Source organism: Eschrichtius robustus, chromosome 16, assembly GCF_028021215.1.
Source record: "Eschrichtius robustus isolate mEscRob2 chromosome 16, mEscRob2.pri, whole genome shotgun sequence".
NCBI lineage: Eukaryota > Metazoa > Chordata > Mammalia > Artiodactyla > Eschrichtiidae > Eschrichtius > Eschrichtius robustus.
In genome coordinates, this window is record NC_090839.1 from 50764893 (window position 1) to 50781677 (window position 16785).

General features: G+C 45.5%; 1 protein-coding gene across 2 annotated transcripts in view; it reads right to left on the bottom strand.

Annotated features, from left to right (window-relative positions):
• The window catches only part of PCSK2 (proprotein convertase subtilisin/kexin type 2), a 208468-nt gene that overhangs the window by 94623 nt on the left and 97060 nt on the right, over positions 1-16785 (bottom strand). The window lies entirely within an intron of this gene.

A 16785-nucleotide genomic window follows, 5' to 3' on the forward strand; every position in this document is an offset into this window, starting at 1 on the left:
CCTGGAGCTCCCCCAAGACCAATCCATCAGCCTCCTACAGACTGTGAGCTCCGCATCCCTTTCCAACAGATTCACTTTCGTTCACATGACCCAGAATCAATTTCTGTTGCTTGCACCCACAAACTGACATGGGATGAGGGAAAATAGAAGACTCCAAGTCAGGAACAAAGGGACCACAGATGTGGCCGATAACCCTCCCTTTCCTTGCTGCCCTGGAAGGCGGGGGAGGCTATGGGAGGGTAGTTCCTCACTTCCCTGCTCTACATGCAGACGCCGGAAGGCCCGGGGCTCATCTGCAGAAAAACTCTAATTCTACAAGAAATTCTACTTCTAGAGAAGTAGTGGGTATGGCATTTGCTCTGTGAGTTCTTTGAGGGGGATTCCAACAAGAGACATTCATTGTGGCAGAGTTAACCCCTGCCCCCTGAAAGAAATAGCAAAATAATTGGAAAAAATGGGATGGATGGTTATTTTTATAATGTCACAAATCTGGACACAACTAGTGTCCATCAAATGGATAAATTATGATTCAAATATATCTATTCATATATGTATGTGAGTGTGTATATACATGTACCTTCTGAGAAGCAGATGCCAAGAGGAGATTACATGTGTAAGGATTTTGTTAGGAGAGAAAACATAAGAAAGTGATGCAAATTTGACCCCATAAATAAGAGAGTGAACAGGCAGAGCCAAAGTGTCCTCCACTGCCCATCCACTGTCCCATCGTCTGAGGCAGGCTTGGCAAGGCTGCTGGCGATCAGAGGCAGCTGCTGGAGGAACCCTGAGTCTCTCAGGGTAGAACTGCGTCAGCACGCTTGCATCTCCCATCCTTGGCTGGAGCAGCCATGGAAAGTGTGGCCTGTGGTCAACACAGTGGTAGCTTTCAGAGGATGGCAGCTAGGGTCCCTGAGGTCACAGGTCTACGAGGTGTAGTCTCACAGCTGCCACCATATATATATGTGTGTGTATATATGTTTTATATATATATGCTTATCTATGCATTTCTGTGTGTGTGCATTCATTAATGTAGAACATTTAAAATGTTGAAGTAAATGTAGCTCTTGTTGGAGCCCTGGGGGGGCCACCCCAAATTGTGCCTCCATGGCATATTGATCATTTATTAAAGTTACTTAAGAAATGGCCAATGCAAGAGGGACACTCTGACCCTCCTTCTTGCCTCCCTAGAAGCAGGAAATAAATCTCTCATATGAAAGGTGCACTCCTTGCAACTGGAGGTAGAAGGACACCCTATCACCAGAGACAGGGAATTCGAAGCCAAGGAGCCGGTATAAACAAACCTTCTTACTTCTTTAATTCACTACCTCAAGCCCCAATTCTATTTAGATTCTTCACTAATTGGGCACCCAAAACCTGAATTTCTTTGTCCTGTCAATTTTTCCCAAATTTATTGTTTCTTTGTCTAAAAAGTATAAAAGCTTCTATGAGACCTGCATGTGCATGAATTAAATTGTGTTTCTTTTTCTCCCGTTCATCTGTCTCATTTCTGTGTATTATTAGTCCAGCCATAAGAACTCAAGAGTGGTAGGGGGGAGATTCCCCATCCCCTACATTCTCAACCTGTAAAGAACCACAACGTGCCCCCTCAAAACTTCCTGTTACTGTGGAAGCAAGTATTCAAGCAACTTGAGAAAGAAGGAGCCGGAGCTGGCTGTCCATCCTGAATTCGCAACTTCCCATTTCAGTCCCACAACCAAGTCTTTACCTGCTCTGCTCACGGATGGGAGCCTTGCCTGACTTCCCCTGAAGGGTCCCCATTATACTGGACTCATATTGGAAAACTCCTCCGCAAGTTGTTCCCAGCAGTGTAAGGACAGGAAGACTCATCTCAGATTCCATCTTTTCCAATAACGGTGGAGGAATGGCTATTACAACATCACTCCAAACTCAGTTAGACCAAGTGCATTCTAATGAAAGGCTGTTTAAATTCATTTCCATAAAATTAATTTTTAATTCCATAAATTAGGTTTTAATGGAAACCAGTGATGCTTTAGGATGTTGTGCTCCCTGGACGGCGCCCTCCTTGCAACTCAAAGGCACCGAAGCGTGACTCAAGGGTCTGCCATTTTGCACCTCATGTTATTAAAAATCAGGAATCCTAAGACACTGCAGAGGGCTTTCTGAATCGTGACCTCAATGAAGATCACAGTTACAATTCCAAGAGAGATGAACACCTTTAAGACACATATTTTCACTTGTTACACACAAAAAACTGGAGAAGAGTGCACCCCCCCACAATGATGCCAGGTACTGCCATCAGCTGTTTCCATTTTTTTGGGTTCTTGTCCAACCCTAACTTGCATTTTTAACCTAATTTTTACATAATAGTAATCATACTATAGATAAAATTGTGTATCCTTTCTTCATTAAGTATCTAATCATAGAAATTTTCATATGTTGCTACATAGCTCTCATCTTTTATTTTATCTTTTTTGGCCGTGCAGCCTGTGGGGTCTTAGTTCCCTCAACAGGGGTAGAACCCGCACCTCTTGCAGTGGAAGTGAGGAGACTTAACCACTGGACTGCCAGGGAAGTCCCTCTCATCTTTAATTTTTAATGACTACCTGAATATTCCATAGAGGAATGTACCATAACTTACCCAATGAGTTCCCGCTTACTGGTCATCTGGGTTTTTTTCTATTATAAGTGAAATTGTCATGAGCTGAGAGATGAGGTTATAAACTAGTTTTAAAGACCTCTGGGGAAGATTTCAGTGTTACAATTCTATGTGTGATAAAGCTCTTAATGTCAAAGAAATATTTCCAAGCATTTATAATCCTCCCTCACATTATAACTAAAAGGCCACTTTCATTCTCTCTTCTCCCTCCTCTGAATTGTGACCTTTCACAGACAATTCCTTTCACTACCACTTAGATGTAGTATGAATGACATGCATACAACTTAACCATAGCTTCCTGCCTTCTCAAAAGAAACAAAAAACAAAAACAAAAACCATACAGCTAGCTTCAGTAGAATTCTCCCCCAAGTTGGCCCATTGACCTAAACATTCATACAAATAAGAAATATAAGAAAGCAGGTGTGTGTGTTACTGGGTATTATTTTATTAAAAATGAACAGAAGGATATTCTACAATTCTGGTTCAAATTTTAAGCCTGAATTTGACACATGTGCAAACACAGATTTTACCCAAACAACACCCACTGCCTTTGCTCTCCTGGTGTCTCTCCTTAATCAAGAATTTTTCAGTCAACAAAAGTTTTTGTGCATCTACAGTGTGCTAGATACAGATGATACTAGGGTGAGGAAGACACCACCCCTGCATATTGGCGTACTATTTTATAACTTATGCTAACAAGGTACTTTCCCTACATTTAGCCTTCTCAACAGAACTGTGGGTGGGTATGGTTACAACTGAGGAAACGAAGGTTCAGAGACCATTGTCCAAAAACTGAAAACACAACAGTCACCCAGGTTGATCAGTTCTAAAGGCCATGAACTTTCCACTAAAGCACGCAGTCTCTCCCTAAGGCACGGAATACAGTCAACCTTCCTGTATCTGGGACAGCATAACTTCATAAAACTCTCTAAGGATCAGGGCTGGGATCACTTCCCTGCTGGGCTGATAATTAAACAGCTGCTAATTAGCACCGACTGTGCAGGGCCAGGGAGGGGTCAGGAGAAAGGGGGGCAATCCAGAGTGCTGACTCCAAAGGGCGTGCAGAACATCTTGGCTTGAAGTGAGCATGAGAAGAAAAACCACAAAACACAAAACTGGTATGTTGCTGAGAATACTGGTTTATGAAATCTATGATGCTGTCGATCATATCACACTATTCTTTTCTGTATTACTCAGAATTATTTTGTTTACCACTATTATGCGTTGACTTAGTCCCCCTAAAAGATATATTGAAGTCCTAGCTGCACGTAAACTCAATGAAGATAGAACATGCCCTCACACCATGCACAAAAATAAACTCAAAATGGCTTAAAGACCTAAATATACGACAAGACACAATAAAACTCCTAGCAGAGAATATAGGCAAAACATTCTCTAACACAAATCGTACCAATTTTTTCTTAGGTCATTCTCCCAAGGCAATAGAAATAAAAACAAAAATAAACAAATGGGAACTAATCAAACTTACAAGCTTTTGCACAGCAAAGGAAACCATAAAAAACAAAACGAGACAAAACGAAAAGACAACCTATGGACTGGGAGAAAACACTTGCAAATGATGCGAACAACAAGGGCTAATCTCCAAAATACATAAACAGCTCCTACAACTCAACAACAAAAAACCCAATTAAAAAATGGGCAGAAGACCTAAAGAAGACATACAGATGGGCAGTAGGCATATGAAAAGATGCTCTACATCACTAATTATTAGAGAAATGCAAATCAGAACTACAATGTGGTATCAACTCACAGCAGTCAGAATGGCCATCATTAAAAAGTCTACAAATAACAAATGCTGGAGAGGGTGTGGAGAAAAGGGAACCCTCCTATACTGTTGGTGGGAATGCAAGTTCGTGCAGCCACTATGGAACACAGTATGCAGGTTACTCAGAAAACTAAAAATAGAATTACCATATGATCTAGCAATTCCTCTCCTGAGCATATACCCGGACAAAACTGTAATTCAAAAACATACAAGTACCCCTATGTTCATAGCAGCACTATTCACAATAGCCAAAACATGGAAACAACCTAGATGTCCATCAACAGATGAATGGATAAACATGTGGTATACAATGGAATACTACTCAGCCATAAAAAAGAACAAAATAATGCCATTTGCAGCAACATGGATGCAACTAGAGATTATCATACTAAGTGAAGTAAGTCAGACAGAGAAAGACAAATACCATCTGATATCACTTTTATGTGGAATCTAAAATATGACACAAATGAACCTATCTACGAAACAGAAACAGACTCATAGACATAGAGATCAGACTTGTGGTTGACAAGGGGGAGAGGGGGTGGGAAAGGGAGGGACTGGGAATTTGGGGTTAGTAGATGCAAACTATTACATTTAGACTTGATAAACAGGGACTTCCCCGGTGGCACAGTGATTAAGAATCCACCTGCCAATGCAGGGGACACGGGTTCGAGCCCTGGTCCGGGAGGATCCCACATGCCACAGAGCAACTAAGCCTGTGAGCCACAACTACTGAGCCCGCGCGCCTAGAGCCCGTGCTCCGCAACAAGAGAAGCCACGTCAATGAGAAACCCATGCACCGCAACAAAGAGTAGCCCCCGCTCGCCGCAACTAGAGAAAGCCTGCGTGCAGCAATGAAGACCCAAAGCAGCCAAAAAACAAATCAATTTAAAAAAAGAAAAAAAAATTTTTTTAATTGCAAAATAAAAAAAAAGAAGAATGAATAAACAACAAGTTCCTACTGTGTAGCACAGGGAACTATTTCCAATCTCCTGGGATAAACCATAATGGAAAGCAGTATTTAAAAAAGAATGTCCATACGTGTAAAACTGAGTCAATTTGTTGTACAGCAGAGATTGGCACAGCACTGTAAATCAACTATACTTCAATTTTAAAAAAATACGGAAAACAAAATATGTTGAAGTCCTAACCCCCAGTACCTCTGAAGGTGACCTGATTTGGGAACAGGGTCGGTGCAGATGTGATTAGTTAAGGTGAGGGCAGCCTGGGGCCCAGTGGGTCCTAATGCAGTGTGGCCGATGTCCTCATAAGAAGAGGATGGATAGACACAGGAGGAAAATGCCACAGAAGGACACACTCACCCTCCCCACCCATACACACCGCCACCCCCATGGCCACACAGACACAGAGTGAAGCCACCTCTGGAGGGAGGAGGCACAGGGCAGACTTTGCTACTAGAAGCCAAGGGGCCCTGGGACTACCAGAAGCCAGGAGAGGCAAGGGAAGGGCCCCAGCCAGAGATCTCAGGAGCACAGCCCTGCCAGCACATTGGTCTGAAGTCTGAACTGCTGGCCAGAAATGTGAGAGAGTAAATTTCTGTTGTGTTAAGGCCACCCAGTGTGTGGTACTTGGTTATGGAAACTGTTACAACAGCTAAGAATTAAACTATGTCCCAGTGCTTCCTCCTTATTTGTAAGCTTCATGTGGTACGTAAAGTGCTCCTGTAGTTTCATTTGGACAAAGATTGCTTTTTACCATATGTCACTTCTGCAAACAAACAAAAGGAAAATGTTAGTAAAATAAATTGGTTAAGAAGTTCCTCAACTCCTTCACAGACAGAGTCTAACTCAGAGTTGTCCGTGTCTGTTTCCCTCCGTGCCATCCAGCGCGTTGGTGGTCAACCTTTCTTGAGAAAATGCTTCACTCTTGTCTCCAGGGTTTTCCTCCAAGCTGCCCACACCTATTCCGCACATTCTGTTGCACCAGGGGAGGCAATGAACATTTTGTCGCACCAGGGGAGGCAATGAACATTTTGTCACTCTTGGCATTTGCAGAGAGCAGTTGTAAGATGCACTTAGGAATAGATGGTGTATGATAGTTTTGGCTTTTCTAGATTTTCTGATGGTAAACTTTTCTTTTTTAATTTAATTTATTTTATTTATTTATTTTTGCCTGCTTTGGGTCTTCATTACTGCGCGCAGGCTTTCTCTAGTTGCGGTGAGCGGGGGCTACTCTTCGTTGCAGTGCGCAGGCTTCTCATTGCGGTGGCTTCTCTTGTTGTGGAGCATGGGCTCTAGGCACACGGGCTCAGTAGTTGCGGCACACAGGCTCAGTAGTTGTGGCTCGCAGGCTCTAGAGCGTAAGCTCAGTAGTTGTGGTGCACGGGCTTAGCTGCTCCGCGGCATGTGGGATCTTCCTGGACCAGGGATCGAACCCATGTCCCCTGCATTGGCAGGCGGATTCTCAACCACTGCGCCACCAGGGAAGTCCTGATGGTAAACTTTTGAGGGGTTAATCACAGTGGAACTTCTCTCAGTTTGCCTCACCCCAGGACTGGAGACCCTGAGAAGAGGACTGGGAGACAGTCGTCTGTGGGAGCGATGAGATTTTGCGGGCAGAGCCCTGGATCGGGGTCAGGAGCTCTGGGGTGGGCCTGAGGTGTAGCCACGGACGTGGGTTTGAAACCGGCACCTGCCCCTAACCCTGCGTCTTTGAGCATCATAGCGATCTTTCTGAGACTCAGTTTCCTTACCCCTAAAATGGGAATCATAATTACCTCTGAGGGTTGTTTTGAGAAATGAATCATGTCAACTGCTGTGACACACCCAGCACAGTGCCTGGCACACGGCAGGTCAGGTCCCACAAACGCCAGTTCCCTTGGTCGGTCCTCTAGTCGGCTGTCCTGGACCCAGATGCACATCAGATCACCTGGGAGCTTTAACAATCCCCACACTCAGGCCACACCTGGACCCAAGCAGACCCTCTGGGGCTGGGGCCGAGCATCGGAGGTTCTTCAAACTCTCCAGGGGGCCCCGCCCTGCACCAAGGTTGACTCTGTCTTAGAGGCCGGTTTTCTTCCTCCGTAAAAGACCTGCCTCCACCTCTGGGAATTGTGATGAGACTCTGGCTGGATGCAGGCTGTGGAATCCTCACTTGGTGAAGAGCTCTGCAGACGTGGGACTTGTGCCATCACCTTGCTGAAGGTGTCACCCCAAGGCGGGGCGGGGGGACGCCCACTGCCCTCAGCCGGCACCCCGCCCACTGCCGGGCCTGGCTCTTCCTCCCTCTCTGTCTGTGGAAGGTTGGGGTCGGATTGGATCATTTATTCTCTAACTGGGGCGCACAGCAGAGTCACTGGGGTGAGCTGCTTCTTAAATTAAAAATTATTTTAAAACAGAGAAGTAGGAAAGAACAAAAGAAAAAACATGATTTCCCCCTACCTCCCCATAATTCCTGTCGACACTAAAAAGAATAAATAAGGTAGCACATGTGCATGATTAGAAAATGAAAAAGGTACAGTTACCTCTGTTCAGTTACCTCTGAAAATGAAAGAAAGTTACATGACGGAAAGGGAACATTTTATCCTTCCCTCCTCTTCTCCGCTCACAAATAGTTCCCCTCAAAGGTAACTGCTGCTAGTAATTTCTTGGGAGCTCTTCCAGGAAATGTTTATACATACGGTCTAATACATATATATACAGAAAGAGGGAAATTTTGTTAAAAGCAGCGTATTTAGCATGATCCTTTTACAGTGTAGTGAGTTGAATGTTCCCCCAAAATATATATCCCTCAAAAATTTTTTTTGAATTTTATCTATCTATATCTATCTATCATCTATCTATCTATCTATCAATCTATCTATTAACTATCTATCTATCTCTCTATCTAGCTATCATCTATCTATCTTTTGGGCCGCAAGGCTTGTGGGATCTTAGCTCCCCGACCATGAATCAAACCCCGGGCCCTCAGCAGTGAAAGCACAGAGTCCTAACCATTGGACTGCCAGGGAATCCCCCTCCCTCCAAATTTTATGTCCACGTCCTAAACCCTGGAACCTGAGAATGTGACTTTATTTGGAAAAAGGGTCCTTGTAGATGTAATTATAGATCTTGTGATGAGATCGTTCTGCATTATCTGGGTGGGCCCTAAATCCAATGACACGTGATCCAGAACAAGTATCCTTACAAGAGACACAGGAGAGAAACACAGAGGAGAAGCCTCGTGGAGGTGGAAGCAGGGAGGAGAGTGATGCAGCCCAAGCACAGGAACGTGACAACCAACAGAGGCTGGAAGAGGCGGAAGGAATCTCCCCCAGAGCCCCTGGAGGGAGCACTGCCCCGAGGACACCTTGATTGTGGACTGTTGGCCTCCAGGACTGTGAGAGACTAAATAGAAGTTGTTTTAAATCACCAAGTTTGTGGAATGTGTTACAGTAGCCATAGGAAACTCATACAACGTAGCAAATTTAAAAGAGAGATTTATATATACACATACATCTATACAATATCAATATGGAATATCCATATGTTTAATATCTAAATATAGATATTATATAGTACATAACTAGCAGATTTACATATATAATATGTATATGTTATAATCTATATATTTCTACATATCTGTAGATATATCTATTGTAATATAGATATAATATCTGGTGGTATCTTTTAAATTTACTATGAAAGGATCATGCTAACTATATATACTATTCTCTTTTTTTTTGATGAACATAATAAAGTTTTTATTTTTTTTCCACTTTTTTTTTTTTAAATAAATTTATTTATATTTATTTTTTTGGCTGTGTTGGGTCTTCGTTTCTGTGCGAGGGCTTCCTCTAGTTGTGGCAAGCGGGGGCCACTCTTCATCGCGGTGCGCGGGCCTCTCACCGTCGCGGCCTCTCCCGTTGCAGAGCACAGGCTCCAGACGCGCAGGCTCAGTAGTTGTGGCTCACGGGCCTAGTCGCTCCGTGGCATGTGGGATCTTCCCAGACCAGGGCTCGAACCCGTGTCCCCTGCATTGGCAGGCAGATTCTCAACCACTGCGCCACCAGGGAAGCCCCTTTCCACATCTTTGTTGGAGTATAATTGCTTTACAATGTTGTGTTAGTTTCTGCTGTACAACAAAGTGAATCAGCTATACATATACATACATCCCCATATCCCCTCCTATTTGAGCTTCCCTCCTACCCTCCCTATCCCACCCCTCTAGGTGGTCACAAAGCACCGAGCTGATCTCCCTGTGCTATGCAGCTGCTTCCCACTAGCTATCTATTTTACATTTGGTAGTGTATATATGTCAATGCTACTCTCTCACCTCGTCCCAGCTTACCCTTCCCCTGCTGTGTCCTCAAGTCCGTTCTCTATGTCTGCATCTCTATTCCTGCCCTGCCACTAGGTTCATCAGTACCCTTTTTTTCTTTTTTTAGATTCCATATATACGCGTTAGCATACAGTATTTGTTTTTCTCTTTCTGACTTACTTCACTCTGTATGACAGACTCTAGGTCCATCCACCTCACTACAAATAACTCAATTTCGTTCCTTTTTATGGCTGAGTAATATTCCATTGTATATATGTGCCACATCTTTTTTATCCATTCATCTGTCGATGGACATTTAGGTTGTTTCCATGTCCTGGCTATTGTAAATAGTGCTGCAATGAACATTGGGGTTCATGTGTCCTTTTGAATTATGGTTTTCTCAGGGTATATGCCCAGTAGTGGGATTGCTGGGTCATATGGTAGTTCTATTTTTAGTTTTTTTAAGGAACCTCCATACCATTCTCCATAATGGCTGTAACAATTTACATTCCCACCAACAGTGCAGGAGGGTTTCCTTTTCTCCACACCCTCTCCAGCATTATATATACTCTTCTTAACAAAACCTCTTTCATTCCCTTTAACAGATGCATATTATTTCATCATGTGGTTCAAGAAAATTTCTTTATCTCGTCACCTGTCGAAGGATGCCCTGGTTGGCTGCATCTTTTGTTGTTATTTTGCAGTTCCACTGAGTGCTGCAGTGAATATCTACACACACACACACACACACACACACACACACACACACACACACAGTGGTGATGTTTCTAAAGTATGCCATCAGGATAAATCATAAGCAGTGGAATCGCTGGGTTGATGAGTACGACTTTAAATTTTCGTCAGGCAGTTATTGCCAAATGCCCTCCAGAAAGTTTATAACAAATTGCGTGCTCACTGACAATGCATCAGAGTGTGGGGAACTTTTAAAAATTATGGCTCTCAGACACCGTAATGGGGCTATTCTGAACCAGGGGCCTGGGGTGCTGCCCGGGAACCTGTACTTTGAAGAGCTCCCAGGGGACTGGGCTATAGACCAGGGCTGAGAACTTCAGGAGGCTCCAAACTCCGAGGTCCCCTCTGGTTCTCTGATGCATCCAGTGATGCTTCTGTCTGGGGAAGCAGAGGTTCCGAGCCCGGCCTCACAGAGCAATCGTCCCGGGAGTTGTAAAACGAGTCCCTGCGGGTGGGTCATGGCCTCTGGGTTTCTCGAGCTTTCCAGGTGATTCTGAAGAGCCCCCGGGCTTGAGAAACAGTGTGCTGGACTCCTCTGCTCCCCTTTCTTCTCTCTTGACCCCGTCCTGACACATCACGGACAGAGAGAAGTGAAATCAAATTAAACTACAGCTGAGAGAGGGACAAAGTGCATCTACACTAAGCAACTTCAAGAGCGCGCTCTCTGGAGGAGAACAAACCCAAATCCCTAAGAAAATACATTCTATTTACTCACTAAAAATTCATCTCTCCTTATTCATCTCAGACTAGTTGCTGGGAGTGGGGAGAGGGCAGGCTGGGGGCGTGGGCAGTGGGAGGAGTATCAAGAATATAGCCAAGTTTCCAAAGAACATTGTTCTTTAAAAAATAATTAAAACCCTCTTAATTTGTGAGGTAAATTACCTAGCGTTTATTATGGGCCGAGGACTTCCGTTCCCTGATAGGTTCAGACAAAACAAAAATAGCTGTTCCAGAAACATCCTGCCCAATACATCAGCTGGAACATCCGTGGGTGGGCTTGAAGATGAGTCCACATGGGGCACAGGATTAAGGCTGGAGTAGACGGCCCTCTGGCCCCTGGCCTGACCATCCTGTCTGCTGTTACTCTCCTGGGGAGGAGGGGAAAGGACCCGTCCTTTCTGCTGTGTCAGCCAACCTGGAGAGAACCTGTCTTCCTCTTGTGAGATGCCAGAGGTGCGCTGGGGGGCTGTCCTTTGAAGATTTGAGCTGCCGGGGAGAACTGAAATGGATTGGGGTGGGCTTCAGCTCACGGAAAGGACAGTACAGCTTGACTTCTATTTAGTATAAAATGTGGAAGAGGAGGCTGCGTGGCAATGTGGATGAGTTGGTCTTTGGGACAGGCAGGCATGGAGGCCCTGGTGTACCTACTGTCCACTGCTGTCACATCTCGAGCAAGCTACAGAAACTCTTTAAGTCTCAGTTTTTTCACCTGTAAAATGGGGATGAGACCTAACACCGACTCACAATGCTTGAGGGCTGACTGTGTGCCAGGTGGTGTTTAGTCCTTTTCATACCTCATCTCAGATAGTTTTCACAACAACCTTGGGGCGGGGGCAGGGGGCTAGGAGGGAAGGCATGAAGAAGTCTAGTGGCTGGAAAAGTCACACAGTTAGCCAAGGGTGGAGCCATGAGTCAGATCTGTTACAGGCTGAATTATGTCCCCCTAAAAAAATTCATACGTTAACGCTGTAACCCCCAGTATGTCCAAATGTGATCGTTTTTGGAGAAAGTGTCTTTAAAGAGATAGTTCAGTTAAAATGAGGTCATTAAGGTGAGCCTTAATCCAGTATGGCTGCTGTCCACGGGGTGAAGACAGCCACCTTCAAGGCATGGAGAAAGGCCTGGAATAGGTCACTCTCTCATGGCTCTCAGAAGAAACCAACCCTGCCGATACCTTGATCTTGGACTTCCAGACTCCAGAACTGTGAGGCATAAGTTTCTGTTGTTTAAGCTGCCTGGTCTGTGGTGCTGTGTTACGGCAGCCCTAGGAAACTCGCACGTTGCCCCAGCAGACCCGTTGCACAGTCTGAGTATACCCCTACTGTCCCAGGTGGTTGCTTTGCTCCTGCCTCATATTTGGGTTGTGGTGAGGGTGAGGCTCAAATGAGACAATGCAGACACACATCCGGCCCCTGGTATATACTCAGTAAATGCCAGCAATTGCTACCGGAATTATTGCCAGTGTTGTCATATTTCTGGCCCTGTGGAAAGATAGCGGGGTGGCGCCTTCCCTTGTTCCATCCTGCCTCAAGCCAGGGTTATCTTTTCCCAAAGCAGCCCAGAGAGTCTTTGATTCATTCTTTTTTTTTTTTTTTTTTTTTTTAATTATATTTTATTTTTGGCTGCATTGGGTCTTCGTTGCTGTGCGCAGGCTTTCTCTAGTTGCGGCGAGCGGGGGCTACTCTTCGTTGTGGTGTGCGGGCTTCTCATGGCAGTACCTTCTCTTGTTGCGGAGCATGGGCTCTAGGTGCGCGGGCTCAGTAGTTGTGGTGCACAGGCTTAGTTGCTCCGTGGCATGTGGGATCTTCCGGACCAGGGCTCGAACCTGTGTCCCCTGCATTGGCGGGTGGATTCTTAACCACTGCGCCACCAGGGAAGTCCTTGATTCATTCTTCTTGCTCTTAGCTAGTGGAAGACAAATCAAATTCAACATGGCAAGAGAAAGCAGCTGGAGTCCATTCCCATGTATGTCCTGACAGCAGAAGACCCCCGTGCAGGAAAAGCACATCTCCACTTCTTTGCCTTCACCTTTCCAAGGCAGCATGTGAGCTCAGTGTTTGCACCGAGGAGCTGAACACAGCTCATCAAACAAGAGACCTAGAAAAGCCCTCATTGCTGGGGTGATGTGGGAGATTATGGAGGAAGGAGGCCACGGCTAAACTCAGATAGTCCAGTTCCTCGCTTTCTACGAACCGTTGGCCTTGGTTGTCAGGATCTAGAGACGGAGGTTTGGGGAGGGAAGACTTGACCCAGGGAGGTCCATCACCGGCAAGCAGGGAGAGAGCAGGCAGAGAACAGTCGGAGAGTCTGGCTGCTTAACTTCCTCCTTGAACAGGCAGTTGTGACTTTTTGAAAGTCCAATTATAGGCAAATCACAGGGCTTAACTTTTCAAAGAACAGGGAGTTAAGCCACAATTATGGTTGAATGCACCATATTGATTGCCCTCATTTAGAGAGGTGTGAGAGAATGAAGACGATCAATTGAGGGGAGAGGATATGGCTTCGTGCCTCTGGCCACAGTTCCAGCCACTGCGTCTCAGTGACAAGATATTAACAAATTGCTATCTAACAACTAAAGCTGTGTATACAAGCTATGCTACGAGATGAGTCAGTGTAATTAGGGAGGGATCGAAAGATGCTTCTAGTAGAGCGAAGGGTAGAGGCCACTGACAGGAATGCCTGTAGAAGGTAAAATTCCAGCTGGAATGTGTGTGTATCATCATGATCTCAATCTTCATCTAGCTCCTGTTTCCACGGTGGTGGGGAATGTCACGAGTTGGATTTAGGGGATTATATTATGGAAAAGGAAATTAAAAGACAGTAGGTGCTGTGCCAGATGTTGGGACAGGGATGGTTAGACTGGGGTACACTTGAGAGGATGCCAGGAACCCCTAAATGCTGTCTGTGGCCACAATGACATGACCCTTTCAATGAGGTTCTCCTGAGAAGTGAGTGTGGAAAAGAAGCAAAGCAAGTCTAAGTCGCTTTAATATATTAATAGCTTTGGGTATTGATCCAGAGCCTGTTGGCCAGGTGTATGGCTCTGATTCCCATTGCAGGTGGGCAGAAGGACCTCAGTCTAACAGAGCAGTCTCCAGGGAAGTCAAATGGGGGGAGGAGGAGGAGGACAAGGGGGAAAAGAGGAGTGAGGCAAAGGCTCTGCCCTGTCCACTCCAGGTGTGGCCCCCTCCGAGTGTCCTCACACACGACCAGCTCACTCAGCCCTCCAACTTCCTAGAAAGGCACCGAGAGAAAGAGGTGAAGAGAGGCCAGCAGGGCCCACAGAGAAAGTGCTCATGGCACCCAGGTGGGAGTGAGTGGCTACATCCCCTGCAAAGCCTCCAGTGTGATGCTGGTACATGGTCCAGTTCTGCTAGTGGACCAGACAGAGGATACTGGGTAGGATGTATCCAGGATGTCCCTGTTCTTTGCTGGACTGAGGGTTCAAGAGTGTGCTTCTGGAAGGAATGGGTGAATCTGACTGCATATGCAATGCAAGTTTCATTAACCACGTGTCTGCTGCTGGTAAGCCTCTTCAGGCAGAGCTACAAGGTCAAGGGCACCTGGCTTACACCTGTGGGTTAGTTACCTTCACTTTGCTTCCATGATCACAGAGTACTAATGGTACCCCAGCCCAGCTGCTGCCCCAAAAATGTTTGTGGGGAAAAGGGGATGGGGGGAGTGTGGGTGATTTGATACCAAGTCATGGCTCTACCTAAGTGCTAAAGACCATGCAGTGTGGTGCAGGGAACAAGCATTAGACTCAGAACCAGAAAGAACAGGGTTCAGTCCTGGCATGGTGGTTTGCTTCTTATTTGTGTGTGTTCTGAGGTAGGTCCCTCTAGGTCTCCGAGTCATGATTTCTTCATCTAGGGCAGAGACGTTTTTGTAAATAAAGTTTGTTAAATGCAGCGGTGCCCATGTGTTTACATCCTGCCTCTGGCTGCTTTCACTGCAATGGCAGAGTTGAGACCACAAAGCCCACAAGCCTAAAGTAAGTGCTCTCTGGACTTTTACAGAAAGCCTGTCGACCCCCGATGTACAGCATGGAGATGACGGAATTCTTGACCAGACAGGCTAATGGTGAGGATCATGTAAAATAATCTTTCCTTGGTGGACACTACGAGGCATACGATAAATGTTACTCTCTATAACTAGGATGAATAATATGTTTTCGGAATCTGTCTCATCTATAAGCGTGGAAGCAGGGGCAGAATTCTGAGTAGTGGTGCAAATGGTGTGAATTGAGGGGCACAAAGAAACCTTCTGGGGGTGATTCAAATCACCTACCCTGACCACAGGCACACTGACTCAGTTCCAGCCAGGAAGAGTTAAGCTTTAATTTTAAGCCTTCATCATCCAGGTGGATTATGGATTGAAAAGATTTGGAAAACAAGCCCTCTGGGAAAGGCAACACATCCAGGTGTTACCACTTACCAACACTTGTGCATGAACTCATTAATTAGACGGCTTTTCTCAATGATGCTGGTTGAGATTGGTGCAAGGAAAGAATGGGAGTTTACCGAAACGTTTGTGGAAATTCTTAGGCAGTTTCTTGCAAGCCAGGGAGAAGTGCTTACTGAAAGCAAAAACAAAGGATCCAGCGCTTAGAACTGGGTGCCCCTGGAAGAGGGAGGATTAAGATAAAGGAGGAGGGCCTCCCTGGTGGCACAGTGATTAAGAATCCGCCTGCCAACGCAGGGGACATGGGTTCGAGCCCTGGTCCAGGAAGATCCCACGTGCCGCGGGGCAACTAAGCCCGTGAGCCACAACTACTGACCCTGCACTCTAGAGCCCGAGAGCCACAACTACTGAGCCCGTGCCACAACTATGGAAGCCTGAGCACCTAGGGCCCGTGTTCCGCAACGAGAGAAGACACCGCAATGAGAAGCCCGCACTGCAATGAAGAGTAGCCCCTGCTCGCCACAACTAGAGAAAGCCTGTGCAGAGCAACGAAGACCCAACACAGGCAAAAATAAATAAATAAAATAAATAAATTTATTTTTAAAAAAAGATAAAGGAGGAGAGTGGGCAGTGAAAACCCTCTCGGACTTGTTTGCTTCTCTGGACATTCTTTACGCCTGACGTGTCTTCAGCGCAGGATACGCTTACTGTTTATTCGCTATGACAAAGGTTGTATTGTTTCTTCATACTTTTTCAGTGGGGGAACAAACCAAAAAGCTGTCTGCTAGAGAGCATAAATGGATTCTTGAAAATTCACAATCTCCTTTTCTGAAACTCACACACACTGAAGGTTTGATTTTTGGATTAGGACCATAGACTAAAGAGTTCAGGAAAAGAGAAGATTCCCTTCCTCTTCTTCCTAAAGGACATCTATTTTTAATCTTCCTCAAAGGTTAGCCTCTTTGTCAACAGCAATGCCTTGTCAATTCTTTCCTTCTATCGGTATTTCATCAATTGCCAATGGAAAAATTCCGGGTTGACAGAGTGGAAAAGTAGATGTGTGTTGAAGTTACAATTGGCGTATGTCTGAAATATCTGGGGGCTGGTTACTGTGCGTCCCCCGCACCAGGCGGCTGGAGAGTAACTCATACGTCAAGCCAAGCGGCCCACGAATGACAAAACAGCAACAGGGCATAAAGGTTAGAGTGATGGATTCTTAAAACAC